Below are 27,276 nucleotides of genomic sequence, written 5' to 3' on the forward strand. Positions count from 1 at the left end.
CAGTTCACAGTGGCTTATTTTATTCTTCAAAGTTTTTTTAAAAATTTTACCCGTCCAGGAATATCCCTAAAAAATGCTTTAAAGTGGTTGATTTTCGGTATTTGCCTAAGCCACTGTCCAATTCTCTGTGACGTCACAAAGCGATTCCAATACAAACAATGGCGAATAGCACAGCAAGATATAGCGACATTAGCTCAGATTCAGACTCGGATTTCAGCGGCTTAAGCGATTCAACAGATTACGCATGTATTGAAACAGATGGTTGGAGTATGGAGGCAGATAGCGAAAACGAAATTGAAGAAGAAACTGAAGCTATCGAGCGAATAGCTATTGATGCTATTCAGCCATGCATGTCTGTCTTAGCATCGCCGGTAAAATGTGCGGACCAAACGATCAGGACTTTTGCATTGACACTGGAGCAACTTAAATCCGTCGATTGGTAAGTGTTTGTTACGCATTGAATGTGGGTGGAAGGAAACACTCGATGTAAATATAGTTTCAAATGTACATACAGCTAGCCTAAATAGCATGTTAGAATCGATTAGCTGGCAGTCATGCTGCGACCAAATATGTCTGATTAGCACATAAGTCAATAAAATCCACAACACTCACCTTTGTGATTTCGTTGACTTTATCGTTGGGAATGCATCTGCTTTGAGTGTCGCAGGATATCCACACAATCTTGCCATCTCTGTGCAATCTCTGTCGTAAAATCGCCGGTAAAAACCAAACGAGGGACTTTCACATCTCTTGACACTGGAGCAACTTAAATCTGTCGACTGGTATTTGTTTGTTTGGCATTAAATGTGGATGGAGGGAAAGGCTGGATGTAAATATAGCTACAAATGAGGCATAATGCTGCAATATCTCGCTCACCTTGGACGTATCCTCGCTCATCCATGCGGACTGGACACTGGCCGAGAGTGGAGTTGGCTGTCTTGGTTGCTTTGTTGGGTCTGCTTCTGTCTCTGACCATGCTCCCTCCACCCCAGCGGACGATGGCGTGGAACACCGCAGAAGCCACCACAGTGGATATGTTTATTTTACTTTTTATTCATAGCTGTATGTAGAAGTGTCTGGTTGTATCTGCTGCTTTAATGTCTTTAATGTCCTCTGTGTTCTTTGATGTTTGATGTTTCCCTCTTACACACATGGAAGAGGGATGTGGACTATGGCTATGAGTTGTTGTTTTGTTTTTGTTTTTTTGTTTTTTCCCCCTTGGCCTCAGTCTGCACCCCCACTCCAGGCCCCAGGCTAAGACCGATTTTTTAAATTTTATTTTAATCTTCTATTCTTTTCTCCCCCCCCCTTGTTTACCTGTATGTCATCTTTTTTGTAAGGGGCGCTGGAAGCCGGCAGACTCGTCAGCGATCCTGTTTCTGTCTCCCTGTAATGTTTGTCTGATCTTGAATGGGATTGTGCTGAAAATTGTAATTTTCCTGAAGGAACTCTCCTGACGGAATAAATAAAGTACTATCTAATCTATCTAATATGTACATTTAGCTAGCCTAAATAGCATGTTAGCATCGATTAGCATGCCGTGCTAATCGATGCACATTCTACGTAAATCAACTTGAATCCGTCCCTGATCGTGTTGTTACACCCTCCGACAACACACCGACGAGGCATGATGTCTCCAAGGTCTCGGAAAATGGTCGAAAAAACGGAAAATAGCTGCTTTGACTCAATTCGTGTGATGTGGTAGGGAAAAATGGCGTTTAGTACCGATGTGACATCACGTTCTGACGTCGTCGCTCAGAGAGGGATAAACAGAAAGGCATTTAATTTGCCAAAATTCACCCATTTAGAGTTTGGAAATCGGTTAAAAAATTATATGGTCTTTTTTTCTGCACCATCAAGGTATATATTGACGCTTACATAGGTCTGGTGATAATGTTCCCCTTTAAAGAAACCTTGACTTTGACCTTGACCTTGGACGCTATGTGTGCCACACTGATTCTTGAATCGAACACGAAGACGTCCAAAAGCCCTCATTCGGATCATGTCGTACACCCCAGCATTCCACTTAAAGACTGAAAATTAAAGAAAAGAGTCTTGAAAAAAAAACAAATTTGAAGCCGCTCATCAAATGTTGTCCTCCCCGGTGACGTCCGGGTTAGGGAAGGCTGCCTGAAAGCCGCTCCGACCGCATTAATGGGAATTTGCAAGTGTGAAAATGTGTGATGTTTTCAAAGCTGCAGTAACTGGACTTCTCGTGCTCGGTGGCGGTCGGAGCACGCCAAAGCTTCGGGTGCTAAATTGAGGGATAATGCATTATTAAGCCAGGCGTACGGATGAATATTTTACACGCTTCTTCTGCCTGGACACCAGAGTGCGGCTCCTAGATAGCCACCGTCCGCCGATGTCTGAAATAGTCATAACTCGATGTCCGCTTTCTTCTGGTGGAGGGCCACTCCGAGGTGAGAGGACGAGGGCCACGATGGACTGGAAGAACAAGTCGATGCCACGCCTCTGAATGAGGGGCTCTTGTGAGCGCAACGCCACGTGCCAGCGGCCGCTCGACCGTGGATAAGTGGAGGAGACTCTTCTTAAATAATTCATCCTCCCCACACACACACACACACACACACTTGTGCAGACAGACGGATGAATATTTATAGGAAAATTCCGGAACATTGTCGAAGAAATTAAAAGAGTATTTTAGTGTAATCACACTAAACGCTTCTGGCAACTTTCTTAGGTTTTGAATTAAAAAGCCGGCACAGAATCTTATCTGCGGAAAGACTTTGACATGGTTTTACTGGCGGGGTAATATATTGTTTCACGTAGTACTTTGTAGCTCTCCTTTTCTTCATTCCCATTTAAAAGTCCCATTTAATGCAAAATTGACTGTTAAATATCGTAAAAGTTCAAGTGAAAGTTGTCACGACTTGGACGTGGATTGTTTTTTCCGAGGCAAAGGAAAGTTGGTGCGAGGTACATATTTTTATTTACGCTATAACTAAAAACAGGAACAAACAAAAGGCGCGCACAATGGCGGTACAAGAACTGGGCTATGAAAAAAAAAAAAAACACTAGCACAAAGGCAATTAACTATGAACTATAAACAAAAACTTACATGACATGGAACTGGGCTTCACGGTGGCAGAGGGGTTAGTGCGTCTGCCTCACAATACGAAGGTCCTGCAGTCCTGGGTTCAAATCCAGGCTCGGGATCTTTCTGTGTGGAGTTTGCATGTCCTCCCCGTGAATGTGTGGGTTCCCTCCGGGTACTCCGGCTTCCTCCCACTTCCAAAGACATGCACCTGGGGATAGGTTGATTGGCAACACTAAATTGGCCCTAGTGTGTGAATGTGAGTATGAATGTTGTCTGTCTATCTGTGTTGACCCTGCGATGAGGTGGCGACTTGTCCAGGGTGTACCCCGCCTTCCGCCAGATTGTAGCTGAGATAGGCGCCAGCGCCCCCCGCGACCCCAAAAAGGGAATAAGCGGTAGAAAATGGATGGATGGACATGGAACTGTGAACAAGATATGGATCTTTGCAAGGTGCGTAGCAGGTGGTAGACGTGAGAAGGAGGTGATGTTGCCAGAATGAACAACAGAAACAGACAGGCTTAAATAAGACTCTGGTGATTAGTGAAAACAGGTGTGAGACATGAGGACAAGGTGAAAACTAATGAGTTGCTACGGTTATAAGACAAACAAGGAAGTACAGGAACAAGAACTGAATGTCCGAAAAACTAAACATGATCCCATAGACGTGACAAAAGTAGCAATGATTGTCACACACACACTAGTTGTGGTGAAATTTGTCCTCTGCATTTGACCCATCACCCTTGATCACCCCCTGGGAGGTGAGGGGAGCAGTGAAGCAGCAGCGGTGGCCGTGCCCGGGAATCATTTTTGCTGATTTAACTCCCCAATTCCAATCCTTTAAGCTGACTGCCAAGCAGGGAGGTAATGGTTCTCATTTTTACAGTCTTTGGTATGACTCGGCCGGGGTTTGAACTCACAACCTACCCGTCTCAGGGCGGACACTCTAACCATGCTGTTTGAAAAACACCACGAAGAACACAATTACCTCGTCTCAGTGTTTTTACTAAGTCATTCATCTCCAAGTTCAACATTAATTCACCAGGTGTGAATGAATGTTGAGTCCCACTTCTCTGTGAGTGCTTTGAGTGATTAAAAAAGCGCGAAATAAATCTAAGTTATTATTAAAGAGGTGTTCGGAAAAGCATTTAAGTGTTTCCTCAAACCGCCGCGGTGATGACATCCGCAACTGCAACAACACGTTCATTTATCATTGTTCAAATATTACAATTAGAATATAATTAAAAACAATTGTCCAAAAAATGACACCATAACAGCCTTATTAAAGGCAAAATAACTACAAACTTAGTGAATTATATTTATACAGCACTTTTCTCTAGTGGCCCAAAGCGCTTTTACATAGTGAAACCCAATATCTAAGTTACTTTTAAAGCCGTGTGGGTGGCACTGTGAGCAGATGGGTAAAGTGTCTTGCCCAAGGACACAACGGCATTGACTAGGTTGGTGGAAGCGGGGATCGAACCTGAAACGCTCAAGTTGCTGGCACAGCCGCTCTACCAACTGAGCTATACCGCCCCAAACTTAACCACTGTGAACATGACTTTATGACTTTTCTTAATTTGATTACGTGATATGGTATGATTTTATTGTCATAATTTTATCTGATGATTTTTCTATCCCTTTAATATAGGTAGCCAGGAACTGCAGATGGAAATGAGCTATTTAGCTATAATCTGGTACAGAACATATCTGTCTTTGACTTTCATGTTTCTGTGCACTGTCCCTTCAAATAAAGACTAAACAAACATAGATTTAAACATAAAATAAATCAGAACAAATGTAGAAACACACATTTTACAATGGAGTTCAGGGTGCGCATTGTGCTCTCAACATAACTGCGAGCGCGGCACACAACTATAACTGAAAAGATGGTGGTCATGTTGACTTTAGTCTTTGCATCCTACCGTTTTACTTTAGTAAATAAAGAAAGTATTGCTTGTCGATACTGCAGTAGTCTGCCAGCCACAACAAGAATTGCATACAAATTACATGTCAAATTGACTGTTAAATATCGTAATAGGAATACGGTCTTCCCTCATTTATCGCTGTTATTTGGTTCCGCGTTAGATGAATTTGTAATGTAATGAATGTAACTTAGATATTGGGTGTCACTATGTAAAGCGCTTTGAGTCACTTGAGAAAAGCGCTATATAAATATAATTCACTTCAATTTCCGCAAAGTAGGAATCATTAATTGAAATGGAATATTTTCATAGCAAGTTGACTACTTCTGAAATACATTTGTCAAATTTATGAGAGCCCCGTAGACATGAACTAACACCTTTAGTCGCCTTTACAGTCGTTAAGTCCAACATAATAACGTTGCCTGAGGCTGAGCCAATCAGTGGCCACGATACTGAGCAGTGTGTCCTGGTTGGTTGGTTTGATTGCATATTGTCGCCAATCCTACTGTGTTTTTTTACTTCATTTGGCCACTATTTTGCTTGAAAATGCTAAATATGCGGCAAACATATTGTAGAATGATCTTAAAAAGACTAAAAATAATAATAATAATTTTGCGATTTGAAGCCGCAATATTTGAAGTACGATGAGACGGGGGACCACTATATGTGTCCCCAGAGAATGTTTATGAGCACCAATAATGACATGTGTATATATATATATATATATATATATATATATATATATATATATGTGTATGTGTGTGTATGTATGTATTTATGTATATATACTGTATATATACATTTATATGTATGTATTTCTATGTATATATATGTATATCTATGTGTATACATATATTTACATATATGTGTATGTATATATGTATGTATGTATATATATACATATATGTATGTATATCTATGTATATATATGTATTTATGTATATATATAATCTATGTCATCTGTATATATGTATATATACATATATGTATGTATATCTATGTATATATATATGTATTTATGTATATATATAATCTATGTCATCTGTATATATGTATATATATACATATATACATACATATATAAATTATTTATATATATATATATATATATATATATATATATATATATATATATATATATATATATATATATATATATATAGTAGAGGCAGGGATTTGTCTCTCACTTGTCACTTGGGATAGTGGGTGTGGCTACAAGTGTGTGGGCGGAGTGTGTGTGTGTGGGAGGAGCTTTCTTGGGGCTGAATGATTGCTGAATGAATATCACCTGCACCTGTCTGGGGGTATTGTTTGGTTTGTTTGGAGAGAGTGTGAACCTGGGTGCCGTTACTTCTGTTGACCGCAAAAGGACTGCAAAAGGACTTCAAAAGAACCACAAACCATCTGAATGTAATGTATTGTATTTTTACTCAAAGGGACAATAAATCGGGACGGCGTGGCGCAGTGGTAGAGTGGCTGTGCGCAACCCGAGGGTCCCTGGTTTAATCCCCACCTAGTTCCAACCTCGTTGTGTCCTGAGCAAGACACTTCACCCTTGCTCCTGATGGGTGCTGGTTAGCGCTTTGCATGGCAGCTCCCTCCATCAGTGTGTGAATGTGTGTGTGAATGGGTAAATGTGGAAGTGGTGTCAAAGCGCTTTGAGTACCTTGAAGGTAGAAAAGCGCTATACAAGTACAACCCATTTATTTATAATTTAAATCACCCTCAAAAGAGCAATAAATATTTCATGTTGCAGCCTTGGACCTAGCGTGTCAGACCGAGCCCTGCTTTCCACTCTCTGTGACTATTTACTTTTTGATAGTCACACAACACATATATATATATATATATATATATATATATATATATATATATATATATATATATATATATATATATATATATATATACATATATATATATATATATATATATACATATTCATACATATATATATATACATATATACTGTATACATATACATACATATATATACATACATATACATACATATATATATACATACATATATATATATATATACATACATATATATATACATACATACATACATACATATATATATACATATACATACATACATACATATATATATACATATACATACATATATATATATATATATATGAATATGTGTGTATATATATATATATATATATATATATATAAATATATATATATAGAAAAAGATGGCACCTGATGGCCATAATGACATAACTGCAATTTTTGTCCCTATAGATACAATTAGTGTTAGGGGACCACAAAAAATGTCTTTATTGGTGTTATTTTTGTTATGATCCACTGCCCAGATCATATTTTGATTTAGGTTTTTGAGTCTTTTTGTGTTTTCTGTTTGTTTTGGACTCTTTCGGTTCCGGTTTGTACGCCTCTGTCTGTTACCATAGTTACTCATTGTTTTCACCTGCCGCTTGCTCCTGACGCGCACCTGTGTTGTAATTACTTTCTTATTTAAGCCTGCCTTCTCCCGTCAGTCGGCCTGGGTCCATTGTTTTGCGGTAAGCAACAATCGCGTTCATGTTTCTGATTCCTGAATCTGAGCTAAGTGTTAGCCTTAGCTTCCCGTGCGTTCGGCGCGCGTTTCTTTTGTTTATTTCTGCCCGTTTTGTACTGTGTCTGAGTTATTAAATCATCTTACCTTTACGTTGTCATCCGGAGTGTCCTCTGCATCCCTGGGGCGAACTAAATCCCGCATCACAATGCGACACGAGCGTGACAATTTTGACTGCAAATCTTAGTGTACATGAAACATATGCTTATTATTGCAATTTAGTCCTTAAATAAAATGTTGAAGATACTGGACAACTTGTCTTTTAGTAGTAAGTAAACTAACAAAGACTCCTAGTTAGTCTATGCAGTAACATATTGTGTCATTTATAAACCTATTATTTTGTACACATTATGAGGGACAAACTGTAAAAAAAATTGTTTATTCATCCACTTGTTCATTTACTGTTAATATCTGCTTATTTTCTGTTTTGACATGTTCTATCTACACTTCTGTTAAAATGTAATAATCACTTATTCTTCTCTTCTTTGATACTTGACATTAGTTTTGGATGATACCACACATTTAGGTATCGATCCGATACCAAGTAGTTACAGGATCATACATTGGTCATATTCAAAGTCCTCATCTGTCCAGCGATGGATTTACTGAGTTCATAAACATAATATACATTTAAAAAAAAAAAAAAAAAACGAATAAAGATCGATGTAATCATAGTAGTATCGACTAGATACGCTCCTTTACTTGGTATCATTACAGTGGATGTCAGGTGTAGATCCACCCATGGCGTTTATTTACATTGTGACTTCCCTACGATGTGTAGTGAAGCATGTTTAGCTATTCCTTGTCCTCCAGTGATAATGCTACTTACCTTATTTGCTGCCGTTAGTGATTTAGAAAGTAGCTAGTTAGCCATGTTTTAGAGCAGCTCTTCCTGAGGGTGTTTCAGTGTTATAACTTCACCTTTATCTTTACTTTTTACACCAAAATGCATCCATTCTCTCTTTTCTGTCTACACACTGTCTCTGCTTGTAAGTACCGAACATGCTCCTCTGCTCGTAAAAACAGGAATGTCCTGATGTGACAAAGACGGAGGGGTGTGGGACCGGTACTTTTTAGAGGCGGTATAGTACCAAATATTATTCATTAGTAGTGCGGTACTATACTAGTACCGAAATACCGTACAACCCTAATGTGTGTATGTATATATATATATATATATATATATATATATATATATATATATATATATATATATATATAAATATGTATGTTTATATATATATATATATATATATATATATATATATATATATATATATATATGTGTGTGTGTGTGGCAAAAATCACAAGACTACTTTATCTCTACAGAACTGTTTCATGAGGGGTTCCCTCAATCATCAGGAGATTGTAAAGGAAGCATTCACATACAATGGTTTATATAGGGCACAGGCAGGCGTAGGGGCGTGGTGATTGGCTCATGTGTTACCTAGGATGTGTTTCCGTCTGTGGCGGCATGTTAAAATGATTTCACTGCCCTTGTTGAGGGATGACAGGTCTGGATGATATATAATAAACAGTTTCTCTTTCAAGCATAGGTTGCATCTTTTATTACCACTGTTGTAAGGTGTGCTGGACGCAAGAATTTGCCATGTTATTGAATATTCAACATTATTGTCTTTGAGGTTCCAAATGTGCTTGCTGAGTTCTGTAGAATTCCGCAAGGTCTGGTTCCTAAAAGAGGCCTTGTGATTATTCCATCTGGCCTTAAACGCTCCTTCGGTTAATCCTACGTACGTGTCGGATGTGCCAATGTCCTTGCGTGTTACCTTTGCTTGGTAAACGACTGATGTTTGTAAGCACCCACCGTTGAGAGGGCAATCAGGTTTCTTGCCACAGTTACATTCCTTATTGGTTTCAGAGTCGTTTGGTCTGGGGGTAGGCAGTCCTTTTGCAATTGCTTTGTTGTGGTTTGAAATGATTAGTTGTATGTTATTCCTACAGCTGTAGCTCAATTTAATGTTGTTCTTGTTGAATATTTTTCTGAATATTTTTCTCACTCTGATCGACAAACACTTCCCCAAAGGCAACACCCTAAGAAAAATATTCAACAGAGATGAAGTAGTCATGTGATTTTTCCCACACATACATACTGCGCTCTACCACGGTATCGAGCACTATTCTCTGGATAATCCAATCAAGACATATATATATATATATATATATATATATATATATATATGTCTATATGTATATTGAATGGTAAAATATGCATTGTACTTGGAGTAATGTAGGATGTAGACATGATGTGATGTTGCCAGCCTAATGTCCTCCTGATGCCGCAGCACGTGACATGTTGCATATGTGACGTGACAGAAGGCGCCTCATTATCTTTTTCACTTTTGTCCAGAGGCGGCGGACGGTTACACAACCACTTCTCTCTGACTCCAAACGGGAAAGGGAGACAGATTTGACTGTGAACATGTCATGGACTCTCCACACAATTACACGCGCACACCACTATCGCTCCACACACCGCCAATGATGCGATACCATCACCGTATATACCGAGCCATACGATATCAAGCACTCAGGATGCCAGATGATAGGATAGATGTGTCAGTACAAAGCAATCATGTGACATCAATTAGTTCCTTAAACACAGCCCTGCACACTCCATGACAGGATGTGTTGGCAGAAGATGCAACTTCTGATAAACCCACATGCAACTGATGCTCACACATTTTTGATACGACAACAGGTTGTCACGCCTATGGTTCATGTTTTGTTGTGGTCATGCTATGTTTAGTTTTTGGGACATTTAGTTCTGTTTTGCATTTCTTTGTCTGTCTTGTTACCATGCCAACTGATTTAGTTTTCATCTGTCATGTGTGATCACGAGTTTTGTATGGCCATACTACCCTGAGCATCCCCAATCTCATCTGTTCCCAAAGCAAAGCAGTGTCTGACCTGGTTAGTACTTGGATGGGAGTCTGCCTAGGAATACCAGGTGCTTTTGACCTTTGGACTCTTAAGTTCCCTTTTTTTTCACTCCCTGTTTTGTTACCATGACGACCAATCAGTTCACCTGTCTTGTCTCACACCTGTTTTCACTTATCATGTTCATTATTTAAGCCACATCACCTCCTTCACGACCTCAATTATCTGCTTCATGCCTTGCTATGCTGTTCATTTTGTCCACGTAAGTTTTTGTCATTCATACCATAGCACAAGTATTTTGTTTCATGTTTATAGTTTATAGCCTTTGTGCTAGTCTTTTGTTTCATAGCCCAAGTTGTGTACCTCCATTGTGAGCGCGTTTTGTTTGTTCCTGTTTTTAGTTTATGAGTAAATAAATTAAATATGTACCTACCTTCACGCCGTTTCCACTCCATTCGCTTCACACCTCGGGAAAACAACCCAAGACCAAGTCCAAGCCTGACACAGGTCTTTTTTCGACCTAAAGTTTAGGAACTGTAGGTTTCTTCAATTTTTTCCCCAAAACTATAGGTTCCTGTAGAAGTGTGCGTTTCCACCACATTTCCCAGTTCTGGTAGTTGACACCAATGTTTTTCAAACTTTTTTGAGCCAAAGATAATGATTTTGTACGCAACCCTTCCCCAGATTTAGAAGTGGCATTATGGATGAAACATGGGATGTTTTAAAAAAAAAAAAAAGGGCACTTCCAAAACCGGTCGAATCGATCTATCAATCAATATTTAATTACAAACCCTGTTTTCATATGAGTTGGGAAATTGTGTTAGATGTAAATATAAACAGAATACAATGATTTGCAAATCCTTTTCAACCCATATTCAGTTGAATATGCTACAAAGACAACATATTTGATGTTCAAACTCATAAACTTTATTTTTCTTTTGCAAATAATAATTAACTTAGAATTTCATGGCTGCAACACGTGCCAAAGTAGTTGGGAAAGGGCATGTTCACCACTGTGTTACATCACCTTTTCTTTTAACAACACTCAATAAACGTTTGGGAACTGAGGAAACTAATTGTTGAAGCTTCGAAAGTGGAATTGTTTCCTATTCTTGTTTTATGTAGAGCTTCAGTCGTTCAACAGTCCGAGGTCTCCGCTGTCGTATTTTACGCTTCATAATGTGCCACACATTTTCCATGGGAGACAGGTCTGGACTGCAGGCGGACCAGGAAAGTACCCGCACTCTTTTACTACGAAACCATGCTGTTGTAATACGTGCTGAATGTGGCTTGGCATTGTCTTGCTGAAATAAGCAGGGGCGTCCAAGAAAAAGACGGTGCCTAGATGGCAGCATATGGTGTTCCAAAACCTGTATGTACCTTTCAGCATTAATGGTGCCTTCACAGATGTGCAAGTTACCCATGATTTGGCCACTAATGCACCCCCATACCATCACAGATGCTGGCTTTTCAACTTTGCGTCGATAACAGTCTAGATGGTTCGCTTTCCCCACGATGTCGAATATTTCCAAAAACAATTTGAAATGTTGACTCGTCAGACCACAGAACACTTTTCCACTTTGCATCAGTCCATCTTAGATGATCTCGGGCTTGGATGTTGTTGATAAATGGCTTTTGCTTTGCATAGTACAGCTTTAAATGGTCCTTACAGATGTTGTGACGAACCGTATTTAGTGACAGTGGTTTTCTGAAGTGTTCCTGAGCCCATGTGGTGATATCCTTTACAGATTGATGTCGGTTTTTGATACAATGGAAGGTCACGGTCATTCAATGTTGGTTTCCGGCCATGCCGCTTACGTGGAGTGATTTCTCCAGATTCTCTGAACCTTTTGATGATATTATGGAGCGTAGATGTTGAAATCCCTAAATTTCTTGCAATTGCGCTTTGAGAAACGTTGTTCTTAAACTGTTTGACTATTTGCTCACGCAGTTGTGGACAAAGGGGTGTACCTCGCCCCATCCTTTCTTGTGAAAGACTTAGCATTTTTTGGGATGCTGTTTTTATACCCAATCATGGCACCCACCTGTTCCCAATTAGCCTGCACACCTGTGGGATGTTCCATATAAGTGTTTGATGAGCATTCCTCAACTTTATCAGTATTTATTGCCACCGTACCCAAAACAAATGTTTATCAGTTTGAACATCAAATATGTTGTCTTTGTAGCATATTCAACTGAATATGGGTTGAAAAGGATTTGCAAATCATTGTATTCTGTTTATATTTACATCTAACACAATTTCCCAACTCATATGGAAACGGGGTTTGTACTTTTTCTGTACCGGTACCAGAATATTGGTATGGGGACAACCCACGTGACAGAAATGACATCACACACTGCGATGAGGTGAGGCAGCACCACCCCCGGCCCAGGACCGTGTGCCACGGTGGAGTCCAGATCAGAGCACTCACACAAAGCAGACTTTGGGGGTCAGGTGTGTCCAGCCATGGCACAGATACTTTCATTTGGAGGACATTTACACGGCTTTATCCGCTCCAAGCCTCCAAATCCAAGAGCCACTCTTACGCACTGACTTTGCATCCACGCGGACACGCAGCCATACCCGGGAATGGCGTCTTCATGTCTTCATGCATGGTGGGGTGCACACGTCCAGCTGAGGCACAGCTGACTCACATCTCATGACATCCATGTTTGCTGTGCCAACTGGCTCTGGGCTCACACACACACACACACACACACACACACACACACACACACACATACACGATTTGCATTGTCCAACCATTATGCACAACAAGTTCTATTTTTGCTGCCACCTGAGTGAGTCACAATAAACATTATTTTCCGGACTGTGGACCGCGCCGGAATATAAACTGCACCCACGAAATTTTGGAAGAAATAAAAACATTTTTCCATACGTTAGCTGCAGATATATACGTTGTGAAATGAGCAGAGGTGGGTAGAGTAGCCAGAAATTGTACTCAAGTAAGAGTACTGTTACTTTAGAGATTTATTATCAATCAATCAATCAATGTTTATTTATATTGCCCCAAATCACAAATGTCTCAAAGGACTGCACAAATCATTACGACTACAACATGTTGTGTGTGGCTTCCACGGCAGCACGCACACGACTGCAAGGCATACTGGGTGACACGGAGTACACTAATGGTTGTGATATAAACAATTTTAACACTCTTACTAATATGCGCCACGCTGTAAAGCCACACCAATTAAGAACGACAAACACATTTCGGGAGAACATCCTCCCAGTAACACAACATAAACGCAGCACAACAAATACCCATAATCCTTTGTATTCATGACACTTCCTGACTATTTTATACACCCCGCTAGCAGCTAAACCCCTGAATGACTGCGGGTAGTCACCCAGATAACAACTATTAGGGCGTGCTATGAAGCCTTTGGCTTTGTTGCCTACTACAACATGTTCGATGTGTTTGTCAGTCCAGCATCATGTTGGGTGTGGCTTCCGCGACAACACACACACGACTGCAAGGCATACTGGGTGACACAGAGTACACTAATGGTTGTGATATAAACAATTTTAACACTCTTAGTAATATGCGCCACGCTGTGAAGCCACACCAATTAAGAACGACAAACACATTTCGGGAGAACATCCTCCCAGTATAACAACATAAACGCAACACAACAAATACCCACAATCCTTTGTATCCATGACACTTCTTGACTATTTTATACACCCCACTAGCAGCAAACCCCTGAATGACTGCGGTTAGTCACCCAGATAACACCTATTAGGGCGTGCTATGAAGCCATTGGCTTTGACACCTACTACAACATGTTTGATACGCTAGTCAGTCCGGCATCATGTTGTGAGTGGCTTCCACGGCAGCATGCACACGACTGCAAGGCATACTGGGTGACACAGAGTACACTAATGGTTGTGATATAAACAATTTTAACACTCTTACTAATATGCGCCACGCTGTGAAGCCACACCAATTAAGAACGACAAACACATTTCGGGAGAACATCCTCCCAGTAACACAAAAAAAACGCAACACAAGAAATACCCATAATTCTTTGTATTCATGACACTTCCTGATTATTTTATACACCCCGCTAGCAGCAAAACCCTGAATGACTGCGGGTAGTCACCCACATAACAACTATTAGGGCGTGCTATGAAGCCATTGGCTTTGATGCCTTCTACAACATGTTCGATACGCTTGTCAGTCCAGCATCATGTTGTGTGTGGCTTCCGCGGCAACACACACACGACTGCAAGGCATACTGGGTGACACAGAGTACACTAATGGTAGTGATATAAACAATTGTAACACTCTTAGTAATATGCGCCACGCTGTGAAGCCACACCAATTAAGAATGACAAACACATTTCGGGAGAACAGCCTCCCAGTGACACAACATAAACGCCACACAACAAATACCCATAATCCTTTGTATTCATTACACTTCCTGACTATTTTATACACCCCGCTAGCAGCAAACCCCTGAATGACTGCGGGTAGTCACCCAGATAACAACTATTAGGGCGTGCTATGAAGCCATTGCCTTTGACGCCTACTACACCATGTTCGATACGCTTGTCAGTCCAGCATCATCAATCAATCAATCAATCAATGTTTATTCATATAGCCCCAAATCACAAATGTCTCAAAGGACTGCACAAATCATTACGACTACAACATCCTCGGAAGAACCCACAAAAGGGCAAGGAAAACTCACACCCAGTGGGCAGGGAGAATTCACATCCAGTGGGACGCCAGTGACAATGCTGACTATGAGAAACCTTGGAGAGAACCTCAGATGTGGGCAACCCCCCCCCCTCTAGGGGACCGAAAGCAATGGATGTCGAGCGGGTCTAACATGATACTGTGAAAGTTCAATCCATAGTGGCTCCAAGACAGCAGCGAGAGTCCCGTCCACAGGAAACCATCTCAAGCGGATCAGCAGCGTAGAGCTGTCCCCAACCGATACAGGCGAGCGGTCCATCCTGGGTCCCGATGAGCGGTCCATCCTGGGTCTCGACTCTGGACAGCCAGTACTTCATCCATGGTCATCGGACCGGACCCCCTCCACAAGGGAGGGGGGGACATAGGAGAAAGAAAAGAAGCGGCAGATCAACTGGTCTAAAAAGGAGGTCTATTTAAAGGCTAGAGTGTACAGATGAGTTTTAAGGTGAGACTTAAATGCTTCTACTGAGGTAGCATCTCGAACTGTTACCGGGAGGGCATTCCAGAGTACTGGAGCCCGAACGGAAAACGCTCTATAGCTCGCAGACTTTTTTTGGGCTCTAGGAATCACTAATAAGCCGGAGTCTTTTGAACGCAGATTTCTTGCCGGGACATACGGTACAATACAATCGGCAAGATAGGCTGGAGCTAGACCGTGTAGTATTTTATACGTAAGTAGTAAAACCTTAAAGTCACATCTTAAGTGCACAGGAAGCCAGTGCAGGTGAGCCAGTACAGGCGTAATATGATCAAACTTTCTTGTTCTTGTCAAAAGTCTAGCAGCCGCATTTTGTACCAACTGTAATCTTTTAATGCTAGACCTGGGGAGACCCGAAAATAATACGTTACAGTAATCGAGACGAGACGTAACAAACGCATGGATAATGATCTCGGCGTCTTTAGTGGACAAAATGGAGCGAATTTTAGCGATATTACGGAGATGAAAGAAGGCCGTTTTAGTAACGCTTTTAATGTGTGACTCAAAGGAGAGAGTTGGGTCGAAGATAATACCCAGATTTTTTACAGAGTCACCTTGTTTTATTATTTGGTTGTCAAATGTTAAAGTTGTATTATTAAATAGAGGTCGGTGTCTAGCAGGACCGATAATCAGCATTTCCGTTTTTTCTGGCGTTGAGTTGCAAAAAGTTAGCGGACATCCATTGTTTAATTTCATTAAGACACGCTTCCAACTGACTACAGTCCGGCGTGTTGGTCAGCTTTAGGGGCATGTAGAGTTGGGTGTCATCAGCATAACAGTGAAAACTAATACCGTATTTGCGTATGACGTCACCCAGCGGCAGCATGTAGATGCTGAAGAGTACAGGGCCAAGGACCGAACCCTGGGGAACTCCACACGTTACCTTAACATAGTCCGAGGTCACACTGTTATAGGAGACGCACTGCATCCTATCAGTAAGATAAGAGTTAAACCATGACAGGGCTGAGTCTAACATACCAATTCGTATTTTGATACGCTCTAATAAAATATTATGATCGACGGTATCGAAAGCAGCGCTAAGATCGAGGAGCAGCAACATAGATGACGCATCAGAGTCCATCGTTAGCAATAGATCATTAGTCAATTTTGCGAGGGCTGTCTCAGTCGAGTGATTTGCCCTGAAACCGGATTGAAAGGTTTCACATAGATTGTTAAACGCTAAGTGCTCATTTAGCTGCTCTGCAACAATTTTTTCGAGGATTTTCGAAATAAAGGGAAGGTGAGACACCGGTCGGTAGTTTACCATGAGGTCAGGATCGAGGTTAGGTCTTTTAAGGAGAGGATGAATAACCGCTTTTTTGAATGCAACGGGAACAGTGCCCGAGGAAAGTGATAAGTTTATAATATTTAGCACTGATGGACCTAATAATACAAAAAGCTCCTTGATAAGTTTCCCAGGAAGTGGGTCAAGTAAACATGTTGTTTGTTTTATTCCATTTACACGTTGTAACAATCCTTCTAATGTTATTTCATCAAAACGAGAGAAACTATTTTGGATATTTGCAGTATCCGCCGTATATACAATCGTATCTGTGTTACTATAACCCAGTTGTAGCTGGGACGCATTGTCTTTAATCTCCTTTCTAATAAGTTCAATTTTCTTATTAAAGAACTTCATAAAGTCATCTGCCGAATGGGTGGAGCTACTGGAAGGAGTCCCTTGTTGGGTTAGCGATGTTACTGTACTAAACAAAAATTTTGGATCGTTTTTATTAATGCGGATGACATTTGAGTAATAATTAGTTTTAGCTAAGGTAAGCATGCGTTTATAAGTTATTAAACTATCACTCCATGCTTGATGGTGCACCTCAAGTTTAGTCGTGCGCCATTTGCGTTCCAGCTTTCTACATAATAATTTCTGAGCTCTAGTTTCTTCAGTAAACCATGGCGTACGCCTTTTTGGAGCCTTTTTTAACTTCAGCGGTGCTATACTATCAATGGTTTCGCGCAGGGCGTTGTTAAAGTTGTTAGTGAGGTTATCAATAGAGCCCACATACTTTGGGAACGGTGCCATTACCGAGGGCAGTAGGTTCGCAAGAGTCGTCGTTGTGGCAGCATTAATGTTGCGGCTGCTATAGCAGTTATTAATATTATTAGCTTGCCGAACATGAGTCTGAACTTCGAATTTTATAAGGTAATGATCGGACATTACTTTAGTATACGGGAGTATCATAACTTTGGAAATGGTGATACCTCTGACAAGCACTAGGTCTATCGTATTACCGCTGCGATGTGTCGGTTCATTTATTATTTGTGTAAGACCACAGCTATCAATTATAGTCTGGAGCGCCACGCACGGTGGGTCCAATGGGGTATTCATAAGGATATTAAAGTCCCCCATTATAATTATATTATCGACGTGCGTCACTAGATCAGCAACAAACTCTGAGAATTCACTAATAAAGTCCGAATAGGGCCCTGGGGGGCGGTAGATAACGGCCAGGCACAGAGGCAGAGGTGTGGCAGACTTCATAGAAAGCACCTCAAATGATTTATATTTATCATTTAAGTTAGGACTCAAGTTAAAGTTTTCGTTGTATATTAGTGCGACACCCCCTCCCCTTTTGAGGTGACGGGCAATATGCGCATTCGTATAGTTAGGAGGGGATGCCTCATTTATCGCAAAAAAGTCGTCTGGTTTAAGCCAGGTTTCGCTAAGACCGATGACGTTAAGGTTGTTGTCTCTAATGACCTCATTGACTAATAACGTTTTGGGAGACAAAGATCTGATGTTTAGAAAGCCCATATTATAGGTAGTGGGCTGTTTTAAGGAGTTGTTGATAAAATTATCCGTAGTAGCAATATTAATAATGTTGCGTTTATTATGCGCAGTGTACTTAAAATAATTACGACCATATCTAGGAATTGATATGACGGGAATTTTCAGATTGTCTACTTGGCGCTGCGATAAACTGAACGCAGCATAATTTGCCACCTCAGTAGAACGCATGTCTAACTCTGACGTAGTCATAGACACAGTAGAAAAAACATTTTGTGAGTTGTGTATTATTCTACGAAAATTGCTATATGTACAGGGATCATCCAGCCTGGCGCTGGCTAGTTCTAACTTAACTGACTCCATACCCAGGCTAGCAGGCTCTGTAATTGCCTGTGACCGGGCTTGCTCTAGTGCAGTTAGCCAAATGTGGCTCAATGCGAAGTCTATGTTCCGAGACAAGAGGATAGCGCCTTCCTGGTTAGGGTGAAGGCCGTCTCTACTCAGCAAGCCAGGTTTGCCCCAGAAAGAGGGCCAATTATCAATAAACGTAAATCCCTGTTGTCTGCAGAAGCTATCCAGCCACTTGTTAAGAGAGACTAATCTGCTATATCTCTCATCAATGCCTCTCCCAGGCAGGGGGCCAGAGACAATTACTCGATGCCTGGACATCTTTCTGGCGAGATTACAAGCCCTGGCTATGTTTCTCTTTGTAATCTCTGATTGTCTCATCCTAACGTCATTGGAGCCAACGTGTATTACTATATTCGCATAACTAGTGGTGCGGTTAGCCTGCCGTACGTGCTTACTAGACCTGTTGCGAGTTAGCTCCCTAAGATTAGCTTCAATGTCAGGTGCTCTGCCCCCGGGAATACACTTAATTGTGGCTGGTTTGCTAAGCTTTATGTTTCGGGTGATGGAGTCCCCTATGACTAAAGTGTGGTGCCCGGTAGACTGGGGTGTAGGACTAGCTAAAGGGCTAAATCTATTATGCGTCTCAACCGGTACACCGTAGCTTGTAGGCCGGTTAGGGCTGCTACAAGCTGGGCTAGTTAGCTCGCTACAGCTAACGCTAGCAGATGTGTCCGCAACATCTAAAGTTACGAAATTACACTGCTCTAACTGGCGGACACGGCTCTCTAGCAAAGCCAACCTATCCATGAGTAAAGTGCACGAAGCGCAGGAAGCCATACTCACAGAAACTTTCCGTCGCCGAGTGGGGTGCCAGTTGTCTTCGGGAAATGGTGGTCACGGTGGCGGGGGAGAAGCTTCCTTCAGACCGGCGCTGCCTTTCTCCGCTAGCCTCGTTAGCTTAGCAGCTAGCTAGCTGAGGGCGAAGTGGTGAGACAGAGATCGGGTGATTTGCAAGTTAAATTGAACTATTAAATATGTTCGATAAGTTGTAAATAAAGCTGCAAAACAGTTAAAATCACACAGATAGAACGATACTTAGCTTTTTTGCAACAAGAGCAGTCAGCGAGCAGTCATTCACGTTGACCCGGAACCGGAAGCAATGTATGCAAGGCATACTGGGTGACACAGAGTACACTAATGGTAGTGATATAAACAATTTTAACACTCTTAGTAATATGCGCCACGCTGTGAAGCCACACCAATTAAGAACGACAAATACATTTCGGGAGAACATCCTCCCAGTAACACAACATAAACGCAACACAACAAATACCCATAATCCTTTGTATTCATGACACCTCCTGATTATTTTATACACCCCGCTAGCAGCAATCCCCTGAATGACTGCAGGTAGTCGCGCAGATAACAACTATTAGGACGTGCTATGAAACCATTGGCTTTGTTGCCTACTACAACATGTTCGATGTGCTTGTCAGTCCAGCATCATGTTGTGTGTGTGTGGCTTCCGCGGCAACACACACACACACACACACACACACGACTGCAAGGCATACTGGGTGACACAGAGTACACTAATGGTTGTGATATAAACAATTTTAACACTCTGAGTAATATGCGCCACGCTGTGAAGCCACACCAATTAAGAACGACAAACACATTTCGAGTTTACATCCTCCCAGTAACACAACACAACAAATACCCATAATCCTTTGTATTCATGACTATTTTATACACCCCGCTAGCAGCAAACCCCTGAATGACTGCGGGCAGTCACCCAGATAATAAGTATTAGGGCGTGCTATGAAGCCATTGGCTTTGTTGCCTACTACGACATGTTCGATGTGCTTGTCAGTCCAGCATCATGTTGTGTGTGGCTTCCGCGGCAACACGCACACGACTGCAAGGCATACTGGGTGACACAGAGTACACTAATGGTTGTGATATAAACAATTTTAACACTCTTAGTAATATGCGCCACGCTGTGAAGCCACACCAATTAAGAACGACAAACACATTTCGGGAGAACAGCCTCCCAGTGACACAACTTAAACGCAACACATAGCAGACCCCCGTGCGTCGGTAAGGTGGGCGGGGTTGGGGGCGCGGGGGTGTAAAGTATATTAAGGAAGAGTCACGGATACAAAGGATTATGGGTATTTGTTGTGTTGCGTTTATGTTGTCTTACTGTGAGGATGTTCTCCTGAAATGTGTCTGTCAATCTTGTTGGGTGTGGCTTCACAGCGTGGCACATATTAGTAAGTTTTAAAGTTGTTTATATCACAACCATCAGTGTACTCTGTGTCACCCAGTATGCGTTTCAATCTTGTAGGTGTAATAGCGGAAGCTGCATACAACATGTTGCCGGATCAATAATCGGTTCGTACATGTTGTTGAAGGTGTTTAAGGCAATGGCTTCGCAGCACGCCCACATTCTTGTAATCAGGATGAAAGCTATTGGATGGTCGCGGGAACGTTAGCGGCTCCAATTGTCGTCATTACTCTGTGAAACAGGTTTAAATATCCCTGTGAGTGGTAAAGGCGGACGACCTCTGATGTATGTAAGTGGGGTACGGTCCTGATAAAATGTTGGTTCGGGTGGATGACGACCTTGGTGATGCGGTTGCGGATGATATAATTGCCTATCCGCGCATCTGTAGCGTGTGGCACCAGTGACTTAAAAGCCTGATGTTGCCAATCGGGTTCTTGTGCAGCTTCCATCACCAGTTCTTTAAAGGCCTCCAACAATAACAAAGAGATGATAAGATAACAACAAGCTGGAGGCGTGAGGAGCCGCAGATGTTTGCTTCTCTGCTACGTGTTGTTAAATATTCCCGCAGACGAGCTAAGCAGAGGCGACATATGCAAACACGGCACAGCTGCCTGCCCACAGTCACGCTGCAAGGAAGCGGCAGGTTTCCCCGCCCAGGAGGATTTGTGTTTCCAAATGATTAGAAGGGAGGCAGCAGCTGCACGTCCCCTGGCTGCAAGTGGAGCAGAAAATCAGGATCATTTCATTGTGATAATCAGCCTCATCATCGTCATCGTCACTGTAGCCCATGTGAGGACAGAGGGGATGAAGATGCTCCACAAGGGGGCGTGTCCTAGTTTGGGACGCCGTGAAGGAACCATTAGTCTGTTCAAAAAGTTTCTTTTTTACCTTCAGGGGTCTTTCCATTCTTATCTTTGAGATATCTGATTGAAAAACTGGTCTTTTTTTTTTTTTTTTTTTTTTTTTTTTCAGCCGCCTCAAAACAATGTCCAACCACATGAGGAGGTGTGAAGAAGTGATGACATTAATCCTGGTCGCGATAACGTTGCTTCTAATAGACAATGTCTCATTTGTGGTGATATCCATGGCGTCACATTAGTGCCAAAAATCTAAGGCCATAAAAACTGTTATTGCGCGCTGATTCTCCACTTTGTGCGCGCACGACACCTTTTTGTGCGCGTGTGGTGCCTTAGCGCGGGCGTGATTCGCATTTTTGCGCGCGCGCGGTGCCTATATGTGCGCGCTCCGTCTCGGTCTGGCATCTCTCCTCGCGCTCTCATGTTTGTTTTGGCATTTTGGGGGCGGGAATCGTTAGACAGCCCCTTCTTTCTGATTGGCTCTGAGCGCTGTCAGTCAATGGCAACGTGGCGGCCATCTTACCTCAGGCAGCTGGCCACGCCCAGTACATAGTTGTCAAGGAACATGTACTATTTAAATAACCATAACTTGCTCAATTTTCAACTCATTTCCAAACGGTTCGAATTGTTATAAATGTCAGGTTTTCATGGGTCTATCATGGCTGAACAAGTAAGTCTTACACTATTATGTCTCAGATTTAATTTGCCTAATGTATGGAGCTAGCTTTTTTTGTTGTTTTTTTAAATACATATTTTTAACTCTGCCATCTATACTGATCTGGGCTGACATCTAATTTTCCATAGTTTGACTTGTTTGCAGAAGCGTAAATACTTTTTTATAGTAATATTAAAACCATATTCATTAATTGTAGTGATAACCTGTCATTCATTATTCTACTAAAATAGTCATTGCAATCATAACATCAATAATTAGGCCCATATGCTAATCATGTGGTCCTGATATGAAGTACGCATAGATAAGTGGGTTCGGGTAGACTCTGGTGTAAACTTAAAGTAGATAGAGGAAAGAAAATTAATAGTCCAACATTGTGGCATACATTCAATATTTACATTTACAAATATTAGATAAATACAAATATTTTTTTAAACAGACAAGAGAGGAAAGAAAACATATTTGGTTGTATGTGTATGAAAAGAGGGATATTGATCTTGACACTTCATTAACTATGTGATGTTCTCTCAACAGATGAGACATTACCTTCTTCGAAGACTTTGAGATAAAATTCAATTGGTATTTTCCACAACTCCACTAAATTTGGACTTTTTAGAATTTGTTTGTCGACAAGAGCTGCATTATCTTGATACATATTGACGATGGCCCGCCCTGCTATACTTCTGATTGGCCCTGAGCGATTTTCACCTGACCAATCAGAAAGAAGGGGCCGTGTAAGAATAACCGCCCACAAAGTGCCAAAACGAACACGGCACGCGCGCACATAGGCGGCGCGCGCACGCAAAAAGGCGCCGCGCGCGCGCACGAAGTGGAGAATCAGCGCGCGATAGCAGTTTTTATGCGCTTGGATTTTTGGCACTAATGAGACGCCATAGATATTCATCAACATGAGGGTGTTCCAAAAAAGCTGGGAAAGCGCTTTGAGTACCTTGAAGGTAGAAAAGCGCTGTACAAGTACAACCCATTTATCATTTATTTATTATTTTTCAAATGTGTTGCTTTTCAAAGTGCGCCCCCTCTGGTCAACATGTGAAATGACAGGTGTGTGTCAAGTAATGAAGTGCGCCCCCTTTGGCCAAAAGTATTTTTTTTAAATGTATATAGAGACATACTGTTATAACTTGAGGTAAATAATGAAGATACAAAACCAAACAAAAACAAAAAAAAACAAAAAAAAAAGATTAACTAGAAGCAGTCGTTTTCGCACAATTTATTTTATTCTTTCTGTTTCTGAAATATTGCAATATTTTCTTTTAAAATCAATACTTTTTTTTATGTAAAATGATCACCTTTTTAATGCAAAATGGTGACATTTGTCATAAAATTCTGACTTGTGTCACAATATCGCCAATTGTTTTGTTGTTGTAAAATAGTGACATTTTTGGAGTAATATTATGACTTTTCATTGTTTTGCCAAGTAAAATTCCAATTATTATTGTGATTATTTTTAAGTTTTCTTATAACATTGTCACCTTTGTCGAGTAAAATGACGACTCTTCATAAAATTGTCAACATTTTAGGCTTTTCTTGTAAAATTGCGACTGCTATGGAGTTAAATTACACATTTTTCTCATTATTGCTCAAATGTTCAGTTTTTATTGTAAAATTTTGACTTGCGTTGAGTAGAATTATGACTTATTATAATAGTGGTAGGCATTATAAGTAGGTCTCGAAAATATAACACATACAAGAGTGTGTGTGTGTGTGTGTGTGTGTGTGTGTGTGTGTGTGTGTGTGTGTGTGTGTGTGTGTGTGTGTGTGTGTGTGTATTTCTCCCCTTCTTGAGACATGAAGAAGGAAAAGTATCTTCCATATGAGGAGGTGTGAAGAAGTGATGACATAAATCCTGGCCCCAATAACGTCGCTTCTAATAGACAATGTCTTATTTGTGGTGATATCTATCAACATGAGGTTGTTCCAAAAAAGGAGGGATTTTTCAAATGTGTCGCTTTTAAAAGTGCGCCCCCTCTGGTCAACATATGAAATGACAGGTGTGTGTCCAGAAATTAAGTGCACCCCCTTTGGTCAAAAGTTTTTGTTTTTTTTAAATGTATATAGAGACATACTGTTATAACCTGAAGTAAATAATGAATATACAAAACCAAACAACAAACAAACAAAAAGATTAACTAGAAGCAGTCGTTTTCGCACAATTTATATTATTCTTTCTGTTTCTAAAATATAGTAATTTTTCCTCTTAAAATCATTAGTTTTTCATGTAAAATTATCACCTTTTAATGCAAAATGGTGACATTTGTCATAAAATTCTGACTTGTGTCACAATATTGCCAATTGTTTTGTTGTTGTAAAATAGTGACATTTTTGGAGAAAAAATTATGACTTTTCATTGTTTTGCCAAGTAAAATTCCAATTATTATTATGATTATTTTTAAGTTTTCTTATATCATTGTCACCTTTGTCGAGTAAAATGACGACTCTTCATAAAACTGCCAACATTTTAGGGTTTTTTTGTAAAATTGCGACTGCTGTGGCGTAAAATTACACATTTTTCTCATTATTGCTCAAATGTTCAGTTTTTCTTGTAAAATTTTGACTTGCGTTGAGTAAAATTATGACTTATTATAATATTAGTGGTAGACATTTTACATAGGTCTCGAAAATATAACACATACAAGAGTGTGCGTGTGTGTGTGCGCGTGTATTTCTCCCCTTCTTGAGACATGAAGAAGGAAAAGTATCTTCCATATGAGGAGGTGTGAAGAAGTGATGACATAAATCCTGGTCCCAATAACGTTGCATCTAATAGACAATGTCTCATTTGTGGTGATATCTATCAACCTGAGGGTGTTCCAAAAAAGGAGGGATTTTTCAAATGTGTCGCTTTTAAAAGTGCGCCCCCTCTGGTCAACATATGAAGTGACAGGTGTGTGTCAAGAAATGAAGTGCGCCCCCTTTGGCCAAAAGTTTTTTGTTTTTTTAAATGTATATAGAGACATACTGTTATAACTTGAAGTAAATAATGAAGATACAAAACCAAACAACAAACAAACAAAAAAAGGATGAACTAGAAGCAGTTGTTTTCGCACAATTTATTTTATTCTTTCTGTTTCTGAAATATTGCAATATTTTCTCCTAAATTCAATACTTTTTTTGTGTAAAATTATCACCTTTTTAATGCAAAATGGTGACATTTGTCATAAAATTCTGACTTTTATCACAATATTGCCAATTGTTTTGTTGTTGTAAAATAATGACATTTTTGGAGTAAAATTATGACTTTTCATTGTTTTGCCAAGTAAAATTCCAATTATTATTATGATATTGCCAATTTTTTTAAGTTTTCTTATAACATTGTGACCTTTGTCGAGTAAAATGACGACTCCTCATAAAACTGCCAACATTTTAGGGTTTTTTTGTAAAATTGCGACTGCTATCGAGTTAAATTACACATTTTTCTCATTATTGCTCAAATGTTCAGTTTTTATTGTAAAATTTTGACTTGCGTTGAGTAAAATTATGACTTATTATAATATTAGTGGTAGGCATTATACATAAGTCTCGAAAATATAACAAATACAAGTGTGTGTGTGTGTGTGTGTGTGTGTGTGTGTGTGTGTGTGTGTGTGTGTGTGTGTGTGTGTGTGTGTGTGTGTGTGTGTGCGTGCATTTCTCCCCTTCTTGAGACATGAAGAAGAAAAAGTATCTTCCATATGAGGAGGTGTGAAGAAGTGATGACATAAATCCTGGTCCCAATAACATTGCATCTAATAGACAATGTCTCATTTGTGGTGTTGGCCCTGCGATGAGGTGGCGAATTGTCCAGGGTGTACGCCGCCTTCCGCCTGACTGTAGCTGCGATAGGCACCAGCGCTCCCAGCGACCCCAAAGGGAATAAGCGGCAGAAAATGGATGGATGGATATATCAAAATGAGGGTGTGTGGGGAGGCGGAGCCGACAGGCCGACGGAGGGGCAGGACACGCTTTGGCCCTGCTCAAGATGGCGGCCAGGAGGCGGAGAATGCGGCAGAACAAGGTGCCGGGAGCGACGCCGCAGCAATCAAGATCAGGTGCGTGACTCACACACCGGCTCACAATCTGCCTATCTCCTCTCAGTGTATAAAAGGGGAGAAGGAGGAAAGATCATGGCAGAAGGTGTAGGAGAACCAGCAACAGAACCTGAAGAGCGAGAATGACCGAGAGCAACTGGAAGATGCGGCCGACTGAAGGCGAGAGAGGAGCGAGCAGGAGAGGAGCCGCTGAAAAGCGATCCGAACCAAAAGACAAAGCTTGATTTATTGAAAGAATAAACGAGAGTCAAACCTGCAAAGCAATGTCCTTCCTTGATGGTCCACGCAACCCGCACGACGACGGCAGGAGTCTGTCACAGGGTGTTCCAAAAAAGGAGGGATTTTTAAAATGTGTTGCTTTTAAAAGTGCGCCCCCTCTGGTCAACATATGAAATAACAAGTGTGTGTAAAAAAGTGAAGTGCGCCCTGTGGAGAAGCGGAGCCGACTGAGAGGCAGGGGATGGCGAGCGAGAGCCGAGGCAGGGGCGTGCCAGGAGCGAAGCCACAATCGAGATCAGGTGCGTGGATCGCGCACCTGTATAGGCATAATGAATCCTCTCGCACTGTTTATAAGGGCGGGAGCCGTGAACGTCGGGGAGAGAGGTGGAGAAACAACGACGGAAGGAGAAAAGGCCCATGCAAC

General features: G+C 41.0%; 1 long non-coding RNA gene across 1 annotated transcript; it reads left to right on the forward strand.

The window, feature by feature from the left end:
- The first annotated feature begins 6,302 nt into the window (after positions 1 to 6,302).
- On the forward strand, positions 6,303 to 26,820 carry LOC133552685 (uncharacterized). Its single transcript, XR_009806749.1, has 3 exons — positions 6,303 to 6,390; positions 26,390 to 26,599; positions 26,680 to 26,820. It is a non-coding gene; the product is annotated as an uncharacterized LOC133552685 (long non-coding RNA).
- Positions 26,821 to 27,276: the final 456 nt, after the last annotated feature.

Source organism: Nerophis ophidion, linkage group LG05 (assembly GCF_033978795.1).
Source record: "Nerophis ophidion isolate RoL-2023_Sa linkage group LG05, RoL_Noph_v1.0, whole genome shotgun sequence".
NCBI lineage: Eukaryota > Metazoa > Chordata > Actinopteri > Syngnathiformes > Syngnathidae > Nerophis > Nerophis ophidion.